This window comes from Pan paniscus, chromosome X (genome assembly GCF_029289425.2).
Source record: "Pan paniscus chromosome X, NHGRI_mPanPan1-v2.0_pri, whole genome shotgun sequence".
Classification (NCBI taxonomy): Eukaryota; Metazoa; Chordata; class Mammalia; order Primates; family Hominidae; genus Pan; species Pan paniscus.
Window position 1 is genome coordinate 11,705,227 of NC_073272.2, and position 24,911 is coordinate 11,730,137.

General features: G+C 46.1%; 1 protein-coding gene across 5 annotated transcripts in view; it reads left to right on the forward strand.

Annotated features, from left to right (window-relative positions):
• The window catches only part of SHROOM2 (shroom family member 2), a 161,970-nt gene that overhangs the window by 115,281 nt on the left and 21,778 nt on the right, over positions 1-24,911 (forward strand). The window contains exon 1 of one of the 5 annotated variants that reach the window (XM_034950413.3): positions 6,565-6,703. The exons of 2 other annotated variants lie outside the window; for them this stretch is intronic. The gene's annotated coding sequence lies outside the window, so the exon portion shown is untranslated. Of the gene's footprint in view, positions 1-6,564; positions 6,704-9,275; positions 9,741-24,911 lie in introns of those variants that run through there. 2 more of the 5 variants (XM_024927297.5, XM_057301135.2) reach the window with 2 other exon arrangements.

A 24,911-nucleotide genomic window follows, 5' to 3' on the forward strand; every position in this document is an offset into this window, starting at 1 on the left:
CCCCCGCCTGCAGGAGCCACTGCCAAGCACTGATGAGCTGGCACTGACCTCAGGCTTGTATTTAGTTGGGACAGATGGGAGGGGAGGCAAAGAATGAGAGTATATCCTAAATCCCAATACCAGCTGCAAAATTGAATGCATACGAAATAGAGCTCTTTAGGGAAAAATTTGCTTTCATATAATATTTATAAACAAGCTAAATGAACCTGAGGGTCATCTTCCTGGATGTTTTGCCTGAGAGGTGACTTGGTGTACAGAGATTCACGTGAAGACCAATTTTTCATTTACAAAACAAGCTCATTCATGTAGATTTCAGAATAAGTAACAGAGATTTATCATCCAAGCTCTCCCCCTCATTTGTCACTTTAGGGCAGATGTTTGCTTTCCCTGGCCTTCAATTAGCTCAGGGCAATTGAAGCTTTCCATTCTGAGCTCCTGTGCTAGGTAATTATGAAGACTGTGCTGGATCAGGTCAGGATAAAAAGGTGAAACTTGATCTTGGAATTTTGTCGGGGCAGAGCCCAGCATTCTGCATAGCTTTGTACAGTGTAGTACTGCATGCTGAGCAGAAAGGTTCTTGTGCAGGGAGTACTTGCGGATGTAACACCCTCACCCCAGAAGGGATAAACGGTAGCTGTAGGAGAGAGACTGCGGCATGGGTCTAGCGGGCTTCTCTTTATGTCTTTTTTTGATGTTGTTTTTTGAGACAGGGTCTCGCCCTGTCACCCAGGCTGGAGTGCAGTAGTGCGACCTCTGCTCACTGCAGCCTCCACCTCCTGGGCTCAAGTGATCCTCCCACCTCAGCCTCTGGAGTAGCTGGGACTATAGGTGCACACCACTATGCCAGCCAATGTTTGTATTTTTTTTGTAAAGATGAGGTCTCACCATGTTGCCCAAGCTGGTCTTTGAATTCCTGGGCTCAAGCGATCCACCCATCTCAGCCTCCCAAAGTGCTGAGATTACAGGTGTGAGCCACCATACCTGGCCTTGTTTTTATGCCTTACTTTGCAACTACAATTTATATCCCCTTACATTTATACCCATGGGGACTTTAAGAAACCCAGAACCGAGACAGGCGGCCACCCGTTTGTTTACTTTTTGGTTTGGTCGCGTGATTCTACATTATTTAGAAGGAATAGCTTTCAGGTGATAGTTTATGGTTACAGGATTTCGGCTAAGGAGGAGAAGCGAGAGCAGGGAGGCAGATCCACAAAGCCCTCGTGTGGAGGGAGAAGCGTGCAAAAGGAGGGTGAAAGTGACCAACGCCCCAAGATGCCAGAGCTGAGGGAAGCCAGAGGGAAATGCAGAGGAAAATTTAACTCAGGCATCTCAGTTCTAGATGGGGCAGGTAAGCAGTCTTCTACAAACAGAATTTGTGTCATTGAGCAGGGCACAGTGGCACGTGTCTTTAATCCCAGCACTTTGGGAGTCTGAGGCAGGAGGATCACTTAAGCCCAGGAGTTCGAGACCAGCTGGGGCAACCTAGCAATACTCCATCTCTACAAAAAATACAACAGTTGCTGCCCCGTGGTTGGGTGCCAACATACATAGCTGTACTCGCACAGGATCCTTGATCCCTCATGTGACTCCTAGGCTGTGGCCTGAGACTTGCCTTTCCAGAAGAATCCAGCCCTGTGGAAAGCTGCCCCTTTGTTTCCCAGCAGCCCCATCCCTGGAGCCCCCAGCGGCCTCTCTTGGGGGAGAGACTCCCGTAGCGCATGCTGACGTGGCAGCCCCGCTCCGCTCTGTCTCTCCTCTGGCCTCCTTTCTTGTCAGCTGGCTGCGTTCTTCAAAGCTCTCAGCCTCTGGGCTGACCTTGGCTGCGTTCGCATGTTACAGGATCCTTTGGGGCTTTCACCTTTCTCCAGAGAGCTACCTGGAAACATAGATGTCCATTCTCCCCTTTAGCTTCTTCCAGCCTCCATTCCTCTTGGCTGTGTCCTAGTCCAGTCCCCCACCCAGATTGGGCTGAGGTGACACAGACATCCCCCCAGAAGGCTGTACAGATTGTTAACCGATTGATTCATTCAAAGGGTCTTGCTCTGTCACCCAGGCTGGAGTGCAGTGGCACAATCGTGGCTCACTGCAGCCTCAACCTCCAAGCTCAAGCGATCCTCCCGAGTAGCTGGGATCACAGGCATGCGCCAGCACACCTAGCTAATTAAAAAAACAAAAAAAATTTTTGTAGACAAGGCCTTGCCATGTTGCTCAGGCTGGCCTCAAACTCCTGGCCTCAAGTGATCCTCTTGCCTCAGCCTCTCAGAGTGCTGGGATTACAAGGGTGAGCCACCACACCACACCCAGCCAATGTGTTCATTTTTAAAGTTTGACTTAAGAGTCCTATAGATTCAGTGTCTTATGTGGCTGTTAGGTCCTTGCAGTTAGTCTCAGAAATCGATTTAGCTCATCTGTTTTCTGAAGGCCCACACATTTGAAATAAAAAAGGAAATAGTTCTGAGTCACCTCCTTCTCAATATAAATAGAAAATGCATTCAAATATTCCCACAAGTTTTGTGTCTTTTAAATCTGCACAAACCCAAAGAATTCCTAGAGGAGGCCACCAGAGCTAGCAGCACGTGTCAGGTCTGCATCCCACTGGGCCAGCTGAGCAACCCGCTTCAGGCCCCTGCATACCACACAGCTCACCACCGCCTCCAACGCCAGGAGAGTCCAGAAGGCCAGAGGGCGAGGGAGGACTGACGCGTGGGCGGTGACGGCGCGGGAGCCAGTGATGTATTTCTGCTTTGGGCTTTCTCACACGTGGCACTTGGAGCACATCCTTGGGAACATGTCTGTCCTCTTTGCCAGTTTAAATTTTTGTGTGTTCGTTTCCATACTAGCTCTTAGAATCTAAATCAAGTGTTGTGGATGGTGTGCAAGACCATGGCTGTGTATGTGTGTGTGGGAGTCTCATTGACCACAGTGCTGACACAGTTTCCCCTTGGTGGAAGTAAAGAGTAAGTTCAGGACTCCCCTGTAAATGATGTGCTCCCCATGGATGAGGGACAGGAAGAACATCAGGGTACCGTGCCAGCAGAGCTCTGTGCCCTGTTAGTCGAAACAAAAGTGATGGCTGAGATGAGTCCTTCTGTGGCACCCAGGAAACTTTGATAGCTGGGCCAGGAAGCAGCGGCACTGCAGTGCCCTGGGCCGCGAGCATCGTGGTTCATGCTCAGCAAAGCCACATCACCTGTCATATAGACCTGACATCAGCTTTACAGTTTTGCTTGCATATAACTTGCAAATTTTGTTTTGTGTTTTATAGCCTAAGAACCATTAAAATAAGGAAACAGATTTTATATAGAGACATTTAACAGTCTAATAAAAAAATAAAAACCACATATTGTGTGATGCCATTTATATAAAATGTCCAGAATAGGCACATCCGTAGATAGAAAGTAGATTAGTGGCTGCCAGGGGTTAAGGGGGGAGAAGTGAGGGAGAGACTGTTCATGGGCATGGGGTTTCTTTCTGGAGTAATGAAAATCCTCTAGAATCTGATAGTGGTGATGGTGACTGCTGTGACTATACTAAAAACTACTGAACTGCGCTGTTTCAAAGGGCACATTTTATGATATATTTTATGTCAGTCTTTAAAAAAAATCTCAACACTGGGAATCCATAAGAAAACTTTTTTAAATTTAAAATGGGTCTGTCAGGCCGGGCGTGGTGGCTCACGCCTGTAATCCCAGCACTCTGGGAGGCCAAGGCGGGTGGATCACCTGAGGTCAGGAGTTTGAGACCAGCCTGGCCAACATGGTGAAACCCCTTCTCTACTAAAATATTAGCCAGGTGTGGTGGCAGTCACCTGTAATCCCAGCTACTCAGGAGGCTGAGGCAGGAGAATCACTTGAACCTGGGAGGCGGAGGTTGCAGTGAGCTGAGATCGTGCCTTTGCACTCCAGCCTGGGCAACAAGAGTGAAACTGTCTCAAAAAAAAATTAAAATAAATAAATAAATAAAATGGGTCTGTGCATTAAGCGGCTGTAGTTCAGAGATTGACAAAGTTTGCGGAAGATGAGATGGTAAATATGTTTGGCTCAGAGGAACATAGTGTCCCTGCTGCGACCACTCAGCTCTGCCGTGATAGCGCAAAAGCAGCCACACGGTGACCAGGTTGCCCTCCCTGCAGGCCTGCTAAGAGGACTCTGGCTAGATTCCAGCCCTTGCTGGTCCCCCTGGCGTTGGGGCAAGGGGGAGGCGGGCAGCATCCCTACTGTCCCACCGGACCCAGCAGCCACAGGGGCCTTTCGCTTCTCCACATTCCTTCCTGCCCTGCCCTAAAGCAGGAAGCAAGACAAGGAAACCTCTGAGTCAGGTATGTGGATGTCCTCTGCAGAACTCGCCTGGTCCCTTCCTTCAAGTCATTTGTTTCTTTCTGTGAGTCAGCCCTGCCTCCTGTTTACCAGGCACAGGTAGTTTTACCTGTGGCTCCCTGAGCAGAACTGGAGTCGGTGTAACACAGGCTGTCTCTCTGAACAGAAAGTCTCCACACTGCCGTGCCACTCTCCACTCTGTGTTTGCCCACTGTATGCACCAGAGCTCCCTCCCGGCTCCCCTTCTCCTAAGCAAATCCCACACACCTGCATCCCATCCTTCCTCAGATCACTTCCGGAATCGTCTGCAGAGTTTGGGTTTCATGGTTTGTGAGACACTCTCAAGCAGCTCACCCAAATCGGGTGGTGTCAGATGGTGAAGGGTTGAGGGGTCTAGGTCAGGATCACTTGGAAACAAGTTCCTGGGGGAGCAGAGCAACTTTCTTCTCTACTTGGAAGAATATGATAAAGCACCCCTAGACTCACTGGTTTCGAGTTCTAGGGAAGCAGATATTGATGACTCAACAGAGGAAAGAATTGTGTAATCATTGCTTTAGTCAGGGGTTAGCAAACTATAGTCCACAGGCCAACTCTGGCCCCCTGTCTGTTTTTTTAAATAAAGTTTTATTGGCATGCAGCCACATCCATTTGCTCACAGGCGGCCTGTGGCTGCTTCCTCTCTATAATGGCAGAGAGTTGAGTCATTGCAACAGATCGGATGGCTCCTAGAGCTGAAAATATCTGCCATCTGGTCCTTTACACAAAGGTTTGCTTGCCGACCATGTTGGGCTTAGTGGATGGGTGTAAGGGATGGTCTTACATGAGTGTGCTTCCAGCACAGGGAGCATGGAACCCAGTGGCAGTCTGTCTGGATGTTTTCAAAGAGGCTTCTTTGTAATAGTTCACGATTATCTTGCAACATGATATCCATCTCCCCATCCCTAGTGTGGTTAACTTGGGGAAGTTTGCTTTGTCCAAGTAGAGGGCGCTGTGGCTTGTTCACAGCCCAAGAATGCAGGAGCACGCAGGATGCTGTAGCACCAGCTTTTCTGACTTGTTAGTGATAGCCTGGGTTAGGGAAGGTTGTCCTTGGACCACATGGGCTGGGCATGCCCCTCAATTCATGGAAAGTGACTCAGAAAAGTTCAAGGTTTCACCAAGACTAAGAGGTGAGGAGGAAGTTCTTTCAGAACATAAGGGTACTAGGGTGGTGATTTCATTCTGTTCTTTTTTTATGTGTGGACTTTTTCAAGGGCACAAATGTTTTGTGTCAGTTAAAAGCAGATTTGTATGCATTTTGTTACAATGATTATGATTTTAAAGTCTTAATAGTATTATACTATACAATCTACACAAAGATTTGAGCATCTTATAAGCCCTGATAATTATGCCTCGCTCTAAGAAACATGGGTATCTGGAAAGCCACATTATAAACTTTAATATTATAAATGTGCTTTCTGTTTAGAAGGAATTCTTGGAGAGTCTCCTTTAAGAGTGGATTCCTAGGCCAGGCACAGGGGCTCATGCCTATAATCCCAGCACTTTGGGAGGCTGAGAGGATTGCTTGAGCCCAGAAGTTCAATACCAGCCTGGGCAACATAGTGAGACCCCATCTCTACAAAAAAAATTTAGCTGGGCATGGTGGTGCACCTGTAGTCCCAGTTATTTGGGAGGCTGGGTTGGGAGGATCGCTTGAGCCCAGGAGGTCAAGGCTGCAGTAAGCTATGATGGTGCCACTGCACTTCAGCCTGGGTGACAGTGAGACCCTCTCTCAAAAATAAATAAATAAATAAAAACAAAAATAAAAAAACAGGATTCCTAGAGCACAGCCAGCATGCAGATCTTGTTTTCTAAGGCTTTTCTCCAATAAAAGGAACCAGGGCTCCTCAGAGGAATGACTGAGTCTAAGGTTGGGGCAGGGACTGTACAAGATGAGCCTGGAGTATCTTATAGTGCCAGAAAATAAGCGCTCAAATACACCCATAAGTAAACCCAGCGGTGACAACAGTGTGGGTATGTCACAGGGACACAGGAGCCAACAGTGACCAAAGGCAGAACAAGTTAAGCAGCAAAATTAAGTAGTAGTGGATTATAATCCAATATATAAAATGAATCCACAGCCCAGACTGATACGCAGGATGGTTGAATAAATTAACAAATGAAGAATAGAGAAATCTGCTGTGCAGAAAATTGCAAATACTTTATGTAGCTACTGTGCCCTTAAGGAGGTGGAGCATAGCTCCCCCGCTCCCCGCTCAGTGTGGGCTGCCAACAGTAAGCTCCCTCCAAAGAGTACAGTGTGGCAAAGGGGACCGAGGAGAGGAACATCACAGTGGAGAAACTGGTGTATACCAACTTCACCAGGCGATCAGGGTCAACGTTGACAGGTAAGTCACGTTGACAGCATGCCCCTTGATATCATAGGATAACAGTGGCACTTCACTTCCATGGTCTCTCTCCCAGAAGTCCCAGGCTAATCATAAAAACACATCAGACAGTTCCCAATTGAGAGACATGCTGCAAAATGCCAGAACAGACCTCTTCAAAACTATTAAGGTCATCAAAAACAAGGAAAGCCTGAGAAACTATCATAGCCTATTCAGGCTGCTATAATAAAATACCTAAGATTATATGATTCATAAACAGCAGAAATGTATTTGTCACAGTTCTGGAGGCTGGGAAGTCTAAGATCGAGGCACTGGCAGATTCGGTGTCTGGTGAAGGTGCTTTCTGGCTCACAAATGGCTGTATCTCTGCTGCGTCCTCACATGATGGAAGGGGAGAGGGAGCTCTCAGGGGTCCCTTTTATAAGGGCACTAATCCCATTCGCAAGAGCTCCATCCTTATGACCTCATCACCTCCCAGAGGCCCCACCTCCTAACACCATCACCTGGGGGTTAGGTTTCAACATAGGAATTTGGGGGTGGGGGGCACAAGTGTTCAGTCTAAAGCTATAGCACCCTCACAGCAAGAGGAGTCTGAAGAAGCAGGCCTGAGTATGATGCAGTACCTGGATGAGGTTCAAAGACAGAAGGAGAACATTGAGTAAACAGAAGATTTGAATAAAGTGTGACCTTTAGTTAATATTAATGTACCAATATTGATTCGTTAACTATGACAAACACACCCCATAGTAAGTCAGATATTAATAATAGGGGGAAGTGGGTAGAGGGCATATGGGAGCTCTCGCCTGGCTGTTGCAATTTTTTAGTAAATCTAAACCCATTCTAAAATGAGATGCTGGCCAGGCGCAATGGGTCATGCTTGTAATCCAAGCACTTTGGGAGGTTGAGGCAGGAGGATTGCTTGAAGCCAGGAGCTTGAGACCAGCCTGGGCAACATAGCAAGACCCTGGCCAGGTGCAGTGGCTCACGCCTGTAATCCCAGCACTTTGGGAGGCTGAGGCGGGCATATCACTTGAGGTCAGGAGTTCGAGACCAGCCTGACCAACATGGTGAAACCCCGTCTCTAATAAAAATACAAAAATTAGCTGGGCATGGTGGCGTGCACCTGTAATCTCAGCTACTCGGGAGGCTGAGGCAGGTGAACTGCTTGAACCCAGGAGGCGGAGGTTGCAGTGAGCTAAGATGGTGCCACTGCGCTTTTGCCTGGGTGACAGAGTGAGACTCCATCTCAAAAAAAAAAAAGTATAATGAAATATTTATTTTTTACAAATTTTTATGTAGAGACCAGATCTTGCCATGTTGCCCAGGCTGGTCTCCAACTCCTGGGCTCAAGCAATCCTCCCGCCTCGGCCTCCCAAAAGTGCTGGGTTTATAGGCGTGAGCCACCACACCCAGCCCTATAATAAAATATTTAATCAGCCATCAGCTGATTGCTGTTCCGTGTGTGGCCTGGCAGTATGTGTTGAGCATTTGAGAAAAGGTGATGGCCCGGGGTGAATGGCACCCTCTCTTAGAGACAGTAACATGTACTTGGTAAAGTAATACGTGAAGATGAAAAGTACTGGAAAGAACACGGGCTTCGGAGTTGAAGACACAGGCTGGAATCCTCATTCTGCCTCTCAGTGTAAGTGTGTCAGGTCCCCCAAGCTTGCTGACCTCACGGCCCTGGATCATGGGGATGTGCAGAGCAACCTTGCTCGCAGACTTATTTACATGCTTAAGGGATATAACATTAATGAATCAGCACAGTGCCTAAGGTCAAGTGTCGATATGGGGGAAAAAAATCTAAAATAGCAGTGATACAGTATAGGCTGCAAAGCAGCATATGTTATTTGGAGAAATGAGCAAGAGTTGGAAGTAATTGCTATGAATGTAGAAGAGGGTGACAGGAACAGGTTGGAAAGAGAAACTCCGTCCTGGTGGCTAAGCCCAGGATGTGGGAGGGTGGGATAGGGCTGTGAGGCGCAGCGGCTGGCGACGCTGCTTCCTGGAGGGGCTGTGGTGCTGAGGTCTGGGGCTGCGTTAGGAGGGAGGTGGGGCTCAGGGACTTTAAATAGAGATCATTGTGAAATGGTTAATTGGGAAAGTCAGGTCCAGCCTGCCTTTGTCTTCCCTGAGTGCCTTGCACGCACTCAAACTTCCGGAAACGCTTGTTAGTTGCTTGATGGGTTACATTCCTAATGAGTGTGTAATCAACCCAAGAATATATGGACATAGAATAGGCTGTTGAATGTTTTCTTTTGCCTCCTTATGGTTGTGGAGTTGAACTGTGTGTCACATATGTTATAGGATTATCTAGCATCACTTAATAGAGAAAGCTGTAACATCAGTACAGTGGGCTTTCTATATTTCCCCGTTAAAATATAAGAAGTGCTGGGCACAGTGGCTCACACCTATAATCCCAGCACTTTGGGAGGCTGAGGCAGGAAGATCACTTGAGCCCAGGAGTTGGAGGCTACAGTGAGCCATGATCATACCACTGCACTCCAGCCTGGGAGACAGAGCAAGATCCTTTCTCCAAACACACACACACACAGACACACACACACACACACATACACACACACACACACACACACACATACACACACACACACACATACACACACACACACACATAAAGGAAGACTGCCCCCCAAGCCTTTTGGGTTTTTAAATTACAAGACACACACACACACACATATAAAGGAAGACTGCCCCCCAAGCCTTTTGGGGTTTTAAATTACAAGACTTTTGGGGTTTAAGCACTGAAGTGTTGGGAATGTTCCCCACTGAGGCAAGGAGTTGCTGATGAAGTGATGGGAAATGCAAGCGGAGCCTTGAGCCGTGGAGGTGAGGGTTGACGGAGCCTGCGTGAGCTTGCCCATCAACAAGACAGCAGGCACAGACAGGCCAGCTGTTGTGAGCTTGGCTTTAGGACTCCATTCAGTAGGCAGGAGGAGAGCTGCAGCAGAGGCGGGCTGTGGGTCCCTGAAGCACATCGCTGCCTTCACAGCTGGGCGAGCTCCCATCCAGCACGGTAAGCAGAGCCGGGTAAGGGACCTCTGCGTTTGCTCTCGGGGCACTTCATCCCAGATGGGACCGGTTTCAGGACGCCTGCGCCGTTTGTTAGGGGTTTGTAGTTCCCAGTGGCTCTTTTGTTCTGCTATCTTGAAGGGCAGGTTGCTTGTCAGCTCACAATGCTGTGGGTAAGGTCTGGTGAGGTCGGCGAATGTGTTCTCATTGTTTATTCTTCTGCCTGAAGATGAGAAATAATGCAAATCAGGGTGCAGATTCTGGCTCGAGCTCCACAGGCGTGCACGTATGTGCAAGGGCATGCTCGCCGGTGCTGCATGTCCTCGTGGATGCATGCAATTTTTGCTGCTTTGGGATTCACGGTTAGCTGAAAGCACATTGGAACTGGAAGGCGGTGCTCTTAACACCGTGTTCTAGGCTGGAAGCCGTAGAGCCATCATCTGCTCTGATGGGACTGCAGCCCTTGGTGGTATGTGGGACCCTTGCTCCATGTGAGTTCTGCAGATGGGTTCCCCGAGGGAGCTGGCTGGAGGACGCCAGCATCGCATGAAGACCTGCCTGCCTCGTTTGCCTTTTGTTTTTCAGTAGCAGTAAGAAACAGGCATTCTCACTACACAGGCATTGAATGCGGACATTGAGAAAAAATGGTGAGTCAGCTACATCCTCAAGAAAAAAAAGCGGCGAAATCAGGTGTGCATGTTTAGTCATGAGAAATGTTCCCTGAGTGCATTTGCACATAGCCTGCTAATTGCAGTGAGATAATTTAAATAGAGAAAATGGAATCACCATGGTTCTTAGCATTTTCCAGTTCTTTTATTTTGCTCTTTGGTGTGATTGTGACAGTTTAAGGGTTTTACTATACATGTGCTTTTTCCCCCCTTTTATGTTGTGATAAAAGAAAGAGATGATTAGTTTTGGCTATATTTCTAAATGGTTGGAATGCCTTTGCTTTACTAAAGGAGGCTTTTGTGTGTGCAGAGGGTCGATGGCATTTTCACAGGGAAATTGATGCATAAATATGTTTGCACACACAGGCTGTCTCTTTGGTCTGCATTTACTGACTCACAAGAGTAGGTGTCATTTTGAAATGCATGTTTTTAGCGGTTGTGCTAGTTGAAAGGTAAAAAGGCAAAGGAGTTTGAAGAAAGGTTTTTGGAAATCTACCTGGTAGCACTTACAAGTAAACAGCCTGCTGCCTCGTAGATGGTCTTAAGATTTATAAGATGAATAGAAAATAATATTTTAATGTATCATATAAAAAAACTGAAGATTTGGTACCAAGTTGATGAATGGTTGGCATATTTCTTTTCATTACGGAATAGAACCTTTGAGGTCATACTCTACAAGTATTTCTTATTATTTTATTGCAGAAAAGCATTGCATGGGTGGTAGAGGCACATTTCTTTCTTTTGTCACACATAGTGGCAAAAACATTTTATACTTTGTCCCTTTCTGTTTCTCCGCCTCCACCTGCACCCACCCCCCTGCCCCCCCGCCCCTCCCGCCCCGATCACCACCAACCCAAACCAACACCATACCTCTTAAGGAAAAAAATTGCAGGGGAATTCTCATCTACAGAGGCATGAACAACACACACAAAAGTGGTTTTTTACACAGTGCTAGGAATAACCATACACGTTGGTGTCAAGCGTATAGGCTGCAGAAGGCTCTATTGCCCAGCCAGAGGGACAAATGACCCTGGTGAATGCATGCTGACTGCTGCTTGTTTTGCATGGGCTGGCTGCTCTTCCAGAGTCCGCCTTTGGATTTTGGAGGTTGAGGAAGGAAGGGAATATTTTATGTGGCCTTTGGAATACATTTACTTTACACTACCTTTAATTTTTTACCTCTCATATGCATTAAATTTTTAAGAAGACCAGGGTAGGGGAGCAGTGGGAAGAAGCTGATGTCTTGTATCCACCCATCTTTCCCCTGTCCTCGGGCACTGATTTCCAGCTGGCTTTTCCTAGAGCAAGTAAGACAGTCGGGTCATTTCTGGAAGGCTTGTAGACATCCTTGGATGTCTGAAGAGGTCCTAGAGTTATTTACTTATTTACCTTTAAAACATATTTGCAGACACCTTATTTAAAATTCCTGAAAGTTCACAGTGCCTCTTCATATGTATACCTTGGGTCCTACTATGCGGTTACCATCTTGATTTTATAATAAAGCAAACTGGGGGCGGGGTGACTAGATTCTCACAACCAGTTAGTGAAGAGCCCTCGTGGGGCAGCATGGCTGATTTTCAGTCTGGTGGGCTCCTGCGGACTGATGGGTCGAGGTCCTCCAGGTAAGGCTGAATGTAGAACTGGCCCAAGAATTCCTAGTTATTCTCTTAGTAACTTTCACATCGCTTATCCAGTTTGCTGCCAGTGCAGTGAGAAGGAATTTCAGTTTGCACTTCTGGGAGTAAAGTACAGAAACCCATTAATCAGGCAGAGACAGCATGTGTGCTCCTCAGCCTGCGTTGGTGTGGCTCGCGAAGCCACCTAAGCATTCTGACCCTCCATTTCTTCATCCATAAAACAAGGAACACAGATTAAAATATTTCTTATTTAAAAATTATTTATTTTTTATGTTTACCATTACCTTGATCTTGAAGTTTAAATTATTTCCCAGGTCCCTTCCAGCTGTAGTCATTTTTGGTTCTTAGGGAGAGAAGCCAGGGACTCAAATTTCCCTTCAGTCATATTTCCAGCTCTGTGGGGTGATTTGTGGCTGCACTGTTTTGCTCATTTGCCGTCATTATTTCCAGGAACAAAAGCATATGAATATATATGAGACACACGCACAGGGGTAATAGCTTCGATATCCATTTACAAATAAAATCAGCTCTGTCAGCAAACTCAATTTTCTGTCAACAGGGCTTTGTTGATGGGAATGCCCTTGACAGCTAAGCCTACTTCGGTCTTCTTGTGGTAATGCCTCATAAAGCCACTCACTGCCAAGGTGCTCTTGGGTATAACTTGCATGAAATTTGTTATAGAATTATTCTGTTAAAAAAATCTAGCTGGCGGATCCTTAAATGTACTTGGAGGCCATTAAGGGTGGAAAAGCTAGAAATTCTAGGAAAATTTTCAACATTTATACGTGTGTGTGTGTGTATACACATATACATACCCATACACGTATGTGTACTACACACATTTTCTATAGTAATTATGCATATAAAGTTAATGTCATGTACAACAAATATCTGAAGTCTATTGGATAAACAATCCATTTCTGATTCTGGTTCAGCTGAGTTAGAAGATAGGCAGGCAATGATCTGAGATGGAAGGTTTCCACAGTTTGGGGTCACGTGCAATTGTGATAGAAGGAAGATTGAGATTTTCTCTTAATTTATGAAGCTGATATGCTATTCTAACTAGTTTTTAATATATCTTACCACAGGGCCACCCAAAATTCAAAATTACTCCTGATTTTGTAAGCTTCACATATGTTTTTGAGAATGAGGTTTTATACTAATCTGGGATTACAGCTTTCTAGGCTGTGATATACAGTTTTTATTAACATTTCCTATTTTAAAAATCAATTTTGCTAATTAAAACCTTTTTATTAAGAATATATAGAAGTTCTGGGAAGCAGAGTGAGGATATTAACAAATCACCCTCAATCCTATCACCCAGAGTCTCCACTGTGGAACATGGAAGTATATCTGCTTTGAAGTCCTTGCAAATATGTTTTTACACTTGCAATTATATTACACATACTGTACGTAAGCTGCCTTTTTCTGTAACTTGTATGTGTATGGTGCATGACATTCTAAAATCTAACAACCCTGTAGCCGTACTATGGACATTTAGGGCTGCTGTTGGTGTTTGACAGTTGTAAATAATACTGCAGCAGATATCTGTAGTGAAATACTTGTGCTCTTCCATGTTGATTTCCTTCGGATAAAATTCTGGGCATGGAGTTGCTAGGCAGGCACTAGAAAATATCACCACGTTGCCCTCCAAAAAGTGTATGCTTACTATTTACACTCTAGGGGCACCAATCACCCAGGACAGTCCTACTTCTCCCAAAACTTTGTCAATATTAGACATTTTTAAAATTCTGTGGTTTGATAGGCAAAAAAGTTATTTCATTTTCAACTTGCATTTCTTCAGGGACTAGCAAAGTCAGACCTTTTTGGTGCACTGACTAGCCATTTGTGTTTTTTCTTTTGTACATTACTCTTCAGCGCGTGTTCATTTTCCTACTGAAGATGAGCCCTTTCTTGATTATTGTCATTTAGGTTGCAGATAACATCCCTGCCGTGTGCTGTGTGCCTTCCAGATGTTAGTGGGTGGTTACAGTTCGACTTTTTTGACATACAAGTGTGTTGAATTTTAGTGTTGTCGCCCTTGCACCTGGAGCCTCTATGTGGCCAGTTCTGCCTTTTGGTGGCTACTGGCTTCTGGTAGTTGTGCATTGCCATTACTGGTCTCTTGTTACCATGTGTGCCGCAGAAGGTGTAGCCACCAGGAGCTCTGTCAGCATGAATTCCCTAGGAGGTGTAGACATCCATCTCAGAAGGCTGGTAGGAAAATTGTCTCTGTGGAAAAATTAAGAAGTGCCCAGCTTTCCGACAACCCTAACTCATCGTAGTTCCCATCTTTTGCTCTGGTTGACAGGAAACTCGTGGTCCTATTGGAAGCACAACCGTAGGACCTCTGTACATTCTCGGGTCCGGTCTGCTCTTTGCATAAGGGTGCTTGCCCCTGCTTGTGCCCTTCTGCTTTTTGTTTACATTTGCTCTCACTGTGATGTTTTTATGTTCATTTTGATACTCAAGTTGTGTGTTTGTTCTCCTGCGTGAGACACTTCTAAACATTTCATCATTTAGGGTATACATAGATCAAAGTAAGTAGAGACCACATAAACATATGTAGAAACACGTTCTGAACACCAAAGAGCTTCCGGTCACCAGTTAATATTGTGGTTCTTTGTTGTTGTTGTTGTTGTTTTTTGAGATGGAGTCTCGCTCTGTCACCCAGGCTGGAGTGCAGTGGTGCAATCTCAGTTCACTGCAACCTCTGCCTCCTGGGTTCAGCCAGTTCTCCTGCCTTAGCCTCCCAAGTAGCTGGGATTATAAGCATGCGCCACCATGCCCAGCTAATTTTTTTTTGTATTTTTAGTAGAGACAGGGTTTCACCATATTGGCCAGGCTGGTCTCGAACTCCTGACCTTGTGATCCACCTGCCTTGGCCTCCCAAAGTGCTGGGATTACCGGCGTGAGCCACCATACCTGGCCAATATTGTTATTACAGTCACTGTTTTATGGAAAAACTTAGTGACCTCATATCGTTCTTACTGGGCAAGTGAGCCTAACACAATCTGTTTCTATAGTAATTGTGGAAATGTGACGTTACAGTGGAAGAGGAGAGTTGGGACATGGCTGTGGAGTGGAGCTGGGGCTGTCCACCTCTCACTTAGTATGGAATCCTCTCCTAGGCCCTTCAGCTCCAGCACACTGGAAGTCTAAGGGGTTTTGTTTGTCTGTCTGCCCCTATGTTTTAATCACTGCTAGGATCAGAACTGCAGTCCCTGTGGACAGGTCTTCAGGTGACATCAGTGTGTTATCTCCCTGGTTAACAATTAGCATTCCCGAGGTCGGGTGCTGTGCTGCATGCAAAGGTGAATCAGTCACAGACAGAACCTTCCTTGAAGGAGTTTGTCCTCTCTTAATAGTGAAGAGAATATAGAAATTGTCCTAGCCAGTTTACACTCCTAAAACAAATTACCATAGACTAGGAGGCTTAAACAACAGACTTTTATTGCTCACGGTTCTTCTGGAGGCTGGTAGTCCAACGTCAAGGTGCTGGCCTGTGGATTCCTGGTTCACAGATGGCACTTTCTACCTGTGTCCTCACATGAGGGAGAGCAGAGAGAGGAAGCAAGCTCTCTCGCATATCTTTTCTTTTTTTGAGACAGGGTCTGGTTCTGTCACTCCAGGCTAGAGTGCAGTAGTGCAATCACAGCTCACTGCAGCCTCAAATTCCCAAACTCCTAGGCTCAAGCAATCTTCTCACCTCAGCCTCCTGAGTAACTGGGACTTTAGGCATGTACCACCATGCCTGGCTAATTTTGTTTGTTTTTGTAGAGATGGAGTCTCATTATGTTGGCCAGGAGGGTCTCAAACTCCGGGCCTCAAGCAGTCCTCCCACCTTGGCCTCCCAAAGTGCTGGGATTACACGCTTCAGCCACGATGCTATCCTTGAGTGCTTCTTATGAGGGTACTCATCCATTCATGAGGGCTTCACCCTCCTGACTGCATCACCTTCCAAAGGCTCCACCTCTTCATCCTATCCCATTGGGGTTAGGATTTCAACTTACGGATTTGGGAGGCAGGACACAGGCATTCAGACCGCAACATAAATGTGAATGGCTGAGGAGCATGGGATTCAGAAGGCCCGAGCACATCAGGCTGCCTGCTTTGCTTTCTGCTCCTTTCTTCTCTCTTCCCTCCTCCCTTCCTTTGTTTCTTTGTTCCTTCTTTCCTGTTGACTCAGTGAGCTTTTGCTGCAATCTGCTTTGTGCCAGGCATTGTGTTGGACCTGGAATACAGAGGTAGATGAGGCAGGAGTGAGCCCAGTCGTTTCAGCTAGGAGGAGAGATACTAAATGAAAATACCACCGAATGGTGAAGTGCAGTCTAGGAATCAACAGGTAGAGATTCAGTACTGTGCAAGTTCAGAGAAGAAAGGCATATCTGTGTCAATGGGTCCAGGAAATGTTTCATGGAGGAGGTTGCTTTTTTTTTTTTTGAGATGAAGTCTTGCTCTGTTGCCAGTCTGGAGTGCAGTGGCATGATATCAGCTCACTGCAACCTCTGCCTCCTGGGTTCAAGTGATTCTCCTGCCTTAGCCTCCTGAGTAGCTGGGACTACAGGTGCCCACCACCATGCCCAGCTAATTTTTCTATTTTTAGTAGAGACAGGGTTTCACCATGTTGGGCAGGATGGTCTTGATCTCCTGACCTCGTGATCTGCCCCCCTCAGCCTCCCAAACTGCTGGGATTAGAGGCGTGAACCACCGCACCCGGCCCCACATTTCACTGGATCTTCAGAACAGGAATGGCTTCCTTGGGGAGGGTCCCAAAAAGTGCGAATCAAAACAGAGATTTGGGGACCACCAGGCATGCATAGGTAGGGCAGGGCATCTCAACTCACTGCAACTCATCAGAGAGTACATCTCAACCCACCACAGCTCATCAGACAGTACATCTTAACTCACTACCACTCATCAGACAGACATCTTAACTCACTACCACTCATCAGACAGACATCTCAAATCACTACAGCTCATCACAGAGTACAACTCAACTCAGTACAACTGATCAGACAGACATCTCAAATCACTACAGCTCATCAGACAGACAAATCACTACAGCTCATCAGACAGACATCTCAACTCACTATAACTCAGACATCTCAAATCACTACAACTCATCAGACATCTCAACTCACTATAACTCAGACAGACAGACATCTCAACTCACTGCAACTCATCAGACATCTCAACTCACTATAACTCAGACAGACAGACATCTCAACTCACTATAACTCATCAGACATCTCAACTTACTATAACTCAGACAGACATCTCAACTCACTACAACTCATCAGACATCTCAACTCGCTACAACTCATCAGACAGACATCTCAAATCACTACAGCTCCTCAGACAGTATATCTCAACTCACCACAACTCATCAGACAGACATCTCAGCTCACTACAACTCATCAGACAGTACCTCTCAAGTCACTGAGTTTTATGGTCTGTGACTGATACCCCGATAGAGTTGTGGAGGTGAAAAGAATACAGGTGAAAGTGTTTGGTAATATGAACACCTCCTAGATCCATCCTAGATGTCTAGAAATTCACATACACATTTGTGGCTCAGAAGAGCATGTAGGTGTAGGGAACAAGGTGTAAGGTAAACTCAAATTCATACATTGCTTGTTACCTCTGCCCAGACCTTAGTAGCTTTAAGCTTTTGTCAATAATAGATCATACCTAATAAATATTACACAACCCAGATGCTTCTAAAACTATTATTGAGGCAAATGAAAATGTCTGCCACAGTAAGATAGTATTTATCACAGAGATTCAGATATGATTTTTTTTCTCTTTTAACCTAAAGAAATATAGTAATAACAAAAAAGTCAGCTAATATGCTATAAGCAATTGTTGGGAATCTTGGCATGAAATCCAGTTAGGGTACTGATTGTGCCCATATCAGATTTTTAGAAGCAGATAACCTGATGTGTTTATGAGTTTTATTTCTGGTCTGCTTCCTCCTCAAAATTTCCTGTGTATACATTGAAAACAAAAAGCCAGCCACAGATCACTTGATCATTATAGCATAAAGAGTAGAATAATTGTGTTAGTTACCTTGCTGCATAACAAATCGTCCACCAATTTGGTGGCTTGAACACCACTAAACATTTATTATCTCATACACTTTCTGAGGGTTAGGGAGGAGATTAGCTGGGTTATTGTGGCTCAGCATCTCCTGAGATTGCAGTCAACACGTGGGCCAGGACAGCCGTCTTCCAAAGGCTTGCTTGGAGCTAGAGGATCCGCTTCCAAGAGGGCACCCATATGTCTGTTGGCAGGAGGCCTCAGTTCCTCCCCACATGGATCTCCGTATAGGGCTGCTTGAGTGTCCTCACAACATGGTGGTTGGCTTCCCCCCTGTGAGTTATCCTCGGGAGAGAGGAAGGAGGAAGTTGCAATGCCTGTGTGATCTGGTCTCAGAAGTAACACATCGGCACTTCTGCCATACATTTTTAAACCAATTTATTGAGGTATAATTGACATATAAAAGGCTGTACATATTTAATGTATACAACTTGATGAATTTGGAGATAAGTATCTATAAGCCTGTGAAATCATCACCACAATCAGTGCCTTAAACGGATCCATCACCTCCAAAAGTTTTCTCCCACCCCGTCAACCCTCTTTTTTTTTGTTGTCATTGATAAGATCTACCCCCTTAGCAAATTTGTAAATGTACAATACAGAATTATTAACTACAGACGCTGCGCTGTGCAGTAGGTCTCTGGGACTGATTCATCTTGTGTAATTGAAACTTTGTGCCCTCTCACCAATACCTCCCTGTTTCCCCTTCCCCCATCCCCTAACAACCACCATTCATTCTATTTGAAAGTTTAAAATTCTTCACGTAAGTGGGACCATGTAGCACTTGTCCTTCTGTGCCTGGCTTGTCTCACTTAGCATAATGTCCTGTAGGCTCATCCATGTTGTCACAAATGGCAAGATTTCCCTCCTTTTTAAGTCTTTTCTATTCCTCTATATGCACGCATCACATTTTCTTTATTCACTCATCTGTCAATGTCTGCTTAGGTGGCTTCCATGCCTTGGCATTCACAATATAAATAATTCACACAAGTGAACTATTCACAATAGTTCATGTCGTAGTGAACATGTGAGTTCTGCCATATTTTGCTTGTTCAAAAGGAGTCAGAGTCCGGCCTACTTCTAACAAGCTCCACTTGTTTGAAGGAAGGAGTTTCAAAGGAATTGTTGGGACTTCTTTGTTTGTTTGTTTTTTAGAAATGAGGTCTCTGTCTGTTGCCCAGGCTGGCATGCAGTGACATAGTCATGGCTCAGTGCATCGTTGAATTCCTGGATTCAAGTGATCCTCCTGCCTCAGCTTTCCGAGTAGCTGGGACTACAGGTGCATGCCACCATACTTGGATAATTTTTTTAAAAACTTTTCTTTCGGTACCAGATCTTGCTGTGTTGCCCAGGCTGGTCTCAAACTCCTGGCCTCAAGTGACCCTCCTGCCTAGGCAACCCAAGTGCTGGGACTCCAGGCATGAGCCACTGTGCCTGGCTGATTTTGATAACTTTATACACCTCATAATCAAAACAGTAAGTTCCAGAAAGCTCCTTTGTACTCTTTCCAATGAAACCCTGCCCCACAACCATCCCTCCCTGATGTGTGACCCTAGTGAGTGTTGCCTCTTCTTGAGCTTCATGTAAACTGGACCCTACTTGTGCGTTCTTTGGTGGTTGACCCTTCATTCAGGGTCGTGCCTCTGGGACCCATTCTCATTGCTGTGTCTCGGTAGTTTTTCTAAATTACTGGCTAGTGTTCCCTTCTGTGAATACAGCACCACTGGTTGATCCACTCACCAGTAGGTGGGCAGTGTTTGGCCAACATGAATGAGGGCTTGTGTTGTTTCTCTTGGGTGAGAGAGTTGTTTCTCTGGGAGCGGTGGACTGGCTGGGTCGCAGGGCAGGTGTGTGAGAGTCTCCTTCCTCACACAGTTTCACTAGGACTCAGAGGCCATGGTCTTTTCTCTCCTGTGAAGGGCTTGAGACTTTCTGGAATTGAGTTCATGTAGCTGTCCTCAGCTTTTGATAAGGGACGTGTGTGTGTTCCAATAACACTTCGTTTACAAAACCAGGAGGCAGTGGAGAGTTGGCCCTTGGTTTCTAGTTTGCAAACTCCTGGTCTAGAAGGTAAGACAAATATTAATTTTTAAAACCCACATGTCTGTAATTGCTCATTTTGAAAGCACTGTGAAGAGAACACTAAGGGAGAGGGGATGGGAAGACTTTTTACATGTGTGTGGGGAGTCTGATGAATTTGTAAAACCTATGATTTTATAACTTTTCTGGCCTCTTTTTAGTTGCTACTGTGAGCAGTAGTCCATATGTGAACCAGAGTGGACCTCCACAAGCTGCCTTTTGAAGTTGTTACAGTTAGCAGAGACAAACTGGCCCAGGGTTCAAGAAGCCTTTCTGGCTGGAGGAATGTGGATCAGTCCCTCCAGGCCTGGAAGAGGGCAGTGGGGGGCGGGGGGGTGCACTCAATCTTACCATTTTCACAGATGAGAGTAATTTCATTTCAGAGGGGTATGCCAAGGCAGCGATGAAAACTTCAGGAATAGCTTTGAATATCTAAAGGAAGTGGGTAAGAAAGTGGGAGGTTGGGAGTTCCGGAGGGAGAGTTCCTGTAAAGCAGAGATTCCCAGGGCTGGCTCACATCCACATTGCCTGGAGGGCTTTCCCTGAAACACAGGCTTGCAGGCATGCCAGCCCTTGCTATTTCCCACCTCTGCCCAGGCCTGGCCCTCATCAAGGCGGGAGAGCCCAGCTCCCAGGGCTCACGCTCTGGAACCAAGAATGAGGCTCTCCAGGCACAGAGACAATAGAGGCCTGGAACAGATCCTCAAAATGTGTGTGCTGAAGACATACTCAGGGTCCGATACTTGAGGGGCCATCTCACATTATCATCTCCAAATCTAGGCAGGTTCTGTTATTGGGCATTAACCCCTCGAGAAATCAGTGCCTGTAACTATGATTTGGATCATCTGTGCTTTGGATTTCTCTTTTAATCTTCTCTGTCTCCTCCCATTCTTAACCACAAGTGATTTATCAGCCTCTCTAATTCAACTTCATTACTCTTTGCCATCCAAGTCCCTGCAAGCACAAATAAAACCCAAAGGAAGCAGCAGACCTTTTTATCCATCTGTGAAGACACTGAAGAAACACTAAATTCATCTGACTTTCTAGAGTAATTGCTTTCCCCACATGGCACTAGAATCCTGGCATACAGGGAGCAGCTTCAGCAGAGACACGGCAGTAGAGAAATGACTGACTGAAGGATGGTTCAGGGCTGTTGTCCTCCCTGAAGGTGGTTCCAACAGGACACAAAAGTTGCAGCAGAGCCTGTGAGAACAGCTGTGTCCTTTGTCGTCACTAGCTGGTCTGTCTGTTCATTGGGCAATTTCAGTTTTTATGACTGAAAGCTGGGCATGCAAAGGACAACCAAACAGCCTCTAGCCTGCTGATGCTCACAGTCTGGAAAGTCCTATGGTAAATCAATATTTCTTTTTTGCTTTTCAGAGACAGTCTCACTCTGTTACCCAGGCTAGAGTGCAGTGGCATGATCATAGCTCACTGCAGCCTCCAACTCCTGGGCTCAAGCAATCCTCCTGCTTCAGCCTCCTGAGTAGCTGGGACTAAAGGTGCACACCACCATGCCTGGCTGGTTTTTCAATTTTTTTGTAGAGACAGGGTCTTGCTATGTTGCCCAGGCTGGTCTCTAACTCCTTGCCTCGGGCAGTCCTCCTGCCTTGGCCTCCCTAAGTGTTGGGATTGCAGGCACGAGGCACCACACCCAGGCTTTTTTCATTTGTTTTTAGAGACAGGGTCTCCCTCTGTCACCCAGGCTGGAGTGCAGTGGTGTGATCATGGCTCACTGCAACCTTGAACTCCCAGGGTCAAGCAATTCTCTCACCTCAGCCTCCTGAGTAGTTGGGACTGCAGGCATGCATCACCATACCTGGCTAATTTTTAATTTTTTTTTTTTAATTTTTATTTTTTGTAGAGACTGGGTCTTGCTATGTTGTTCAGAGTGGTCTTGAATTCCTCCCACCTCGGCCTCCCACAGCACTGGGATTATAGGTGTGAGCCACTGTGCTCAGCCTGGTAAATTGGTATGTCTAAGGAGAGTGTTTGGTGCCATTGTTCCCAGGTGTTCACACTGTTTAAAATGTTTCTAATACATCTCAGCATTGATAGGTTGGTTGCTTGGTTGGTTTCTTGCCTCTTTTGGGCTCCATCACCTTCCCCACTGTCTCCTTTTTCCACCTCATCTGGCCTTTGTGGAGTGCTGTGTTGGCAAAAGAGCTTTCCACCTGTGCCTCCCCAAGGGTGTGTGTCTGTAAGAGCTGCCCAGGGCCTGGGAAGGACAGTGGAGACACCAGGTACTCGTTCGGGAGACTTGTGCTCAAAATGACATGGGTGTGCCGGCTCTTAGCTGCCTGACCCGCATTCTGAGGCCTGGTGGCGCCGTGGTTCTTCAGCGTGTGAACACCTGCCTGGCAGCGTCTGATACACCTCACCAGGCTGAAGGGCAGACCAGCTACCTGTGATTCCTGATAAAAATTCTATGCTTTACAGAATCCCTTCTATTTATGCCCACAACCAATGGAGGAGTGCTTTCTAGATGATAACCTCAAACTGTCAGTGTTGAGCTTGAGTTGATGTTTGAGTTACTGAGTGTTCCACGTTCCATGCTCATGGAAACCTGGCTCTGTTTGGAAGCAGCAATGCTGGGCCCTACCCCAGTTGTCCCATGAGATAATTGTGCTCTGTGCACACAGTTCCGGTCCCAGACCCTGGCTTTGTAGCATACATTTTCAAGGAGGACTCTTGGGCCACCACAGATACTGCCCTATCCATTGCTATTTTTGATGGTATGCTTGTGTATAATACGTTTGTATATGGCATAAGTTAGCAGAATATGTAAATGAAAGGAGGAAACACCTCAATGTCATTATCCACGGGAAGTGTGTTCACTCTGTCTCTTCATTGTAAAAATGAGGCAGTGCCGTTGCCCAGAGCTCTCTTGGCACCTTTTATACCCCTCACCGGCTGGCTTGGTCGGCTGCAGGGGTGCCCTTCCCATCTCATTGGCTGGGTGTGTTGCATGGTGTTATGCTTTGGGAAGAAGGTTGTATGGTGCTGGTGTCACGGAGGCCTGTGTCCAGGTCTGCCCCATCACAGACTGACCCTTTGGTCTTAGGTGCTCAGCAGGTGCCTGGCTCGTAGGAAGCCCACGCAACTCCATCTGCCACACCAGGGCCTTTATCTGCTGCTAGCTCACCGCCATCCTATGCGATGTGGCCTGTGATCAGCTTGTACAGGAGAGGCAGCTTTCTGGGGTGTAGTTGCCTGCCTGACGTCACATAGCTGGCACGTGATGGATCCCGATTGGATGTGTCTGCCTGGGGTAACCTCAAGTCACAGGCAGCTAACACAGCTCAAGCATCCCTAATCAGAAGGTCTGAAATCTTAAATGCTTCAAAGTTCAAAACTTTTTGAGCACCAACATGATGCCATAAAGGAAAAATTCCACAGCTGATCTCGTGGGATGTGTCGCAGTGAGAATGCAGGTAGAGACTGGGCAAGCTGCTGCTGTTTGCTGTTGCTGGCGCCTCACAGCTGAGGCGGGTGTTCTGGTGCCATTGCCGTGCTGCTTACTTACCCTGGACACATTCCTCTCTCACTGTATTGATGGTATATCGTGCTTTTCACTGTTGAGTGCTTATATATCAGTATAGGAAAATTATTGCTTGTTGGCAGCATATCAATTCAGAGTCCGGAATGACGGAGATGCCAGACAACCACAGATTGTGCACATGGGTGGCAGAGAGACTGACACTTTTGCTTTATGATGGTTCAGTGGATACAAACTTTGTTTCGTGCACAAAATTATTAAGCATATTGTATAAAATTACCTTCAGGCTATCTATATAAAGTGTATATGAAGCAAAATGAGTTTCAGGTTTAGACTTGAGTCCCACCCCCGAGATGTCTCATTATGTATGTGTAAATATTCCAAAATCCAAAAATGTCTGAAATCCAAAACACTTCTGGTCCCAAGCATTTCGGAAGAGAGATGTTTAACCTGTACTTTAGAAAGCACTCAGGCGCTGGAGTTCATCGCGGGCAGCATTTCAGCAGCACCTGTGTTGTGTGTCTGCAAATCAGAATGCATCCCTATCCCATCATTGACACCAAAGGTAGTTATGATGCCTGTGGCAGTGGCTCATGCCTGTACTCCCAGCACTTTGGGAGGCCAAGGCAAAAGGATCACTTGAGCCCAGGAGTTTGAGGCCAGCATGGGCAACATGGTGAACCCCATCTCTACAAAATAATTTAAAAACTAGCCAGGCCATAGTGGCATACACCTGTGGTCCCAGCTAGTCAGGAGACTAAGGCAGGAGGGTCACTTGAGCCTGGGAGGTCGAGGCTACAGTCACCCGTGATCACGCTGCTGCACTCCAGCCTGGGCAAAACAGCAAGACCCTATCTCTGTCTCCAAAAAAAAAAAAAAAAAAAAAAAAGTAGGTGAGGAGGACCCTGTGGTGTGTGTTCCTTAAGTCATCTGCAAGATTCAGAAATTTTCCCATCCTCCCTGCTAAAGATAATTGTTAACCCTATTCAGAAAACAGTGGTGGATTATTGATTACAGAGCAGTTCAAAACTGTTTAGTTGTGTTGGGAACATTCACACACAAGGTCCTTTCACGGAGAACTTAACCATGGTGTCTTGAAAAAATGCAGCTTCTCACCTTTTAAAATTCCGCACAAAAAAGTGAAAGTGATTGAAAGCAACAGGTGCATTTACATTGTGTTCAAGTGAGGG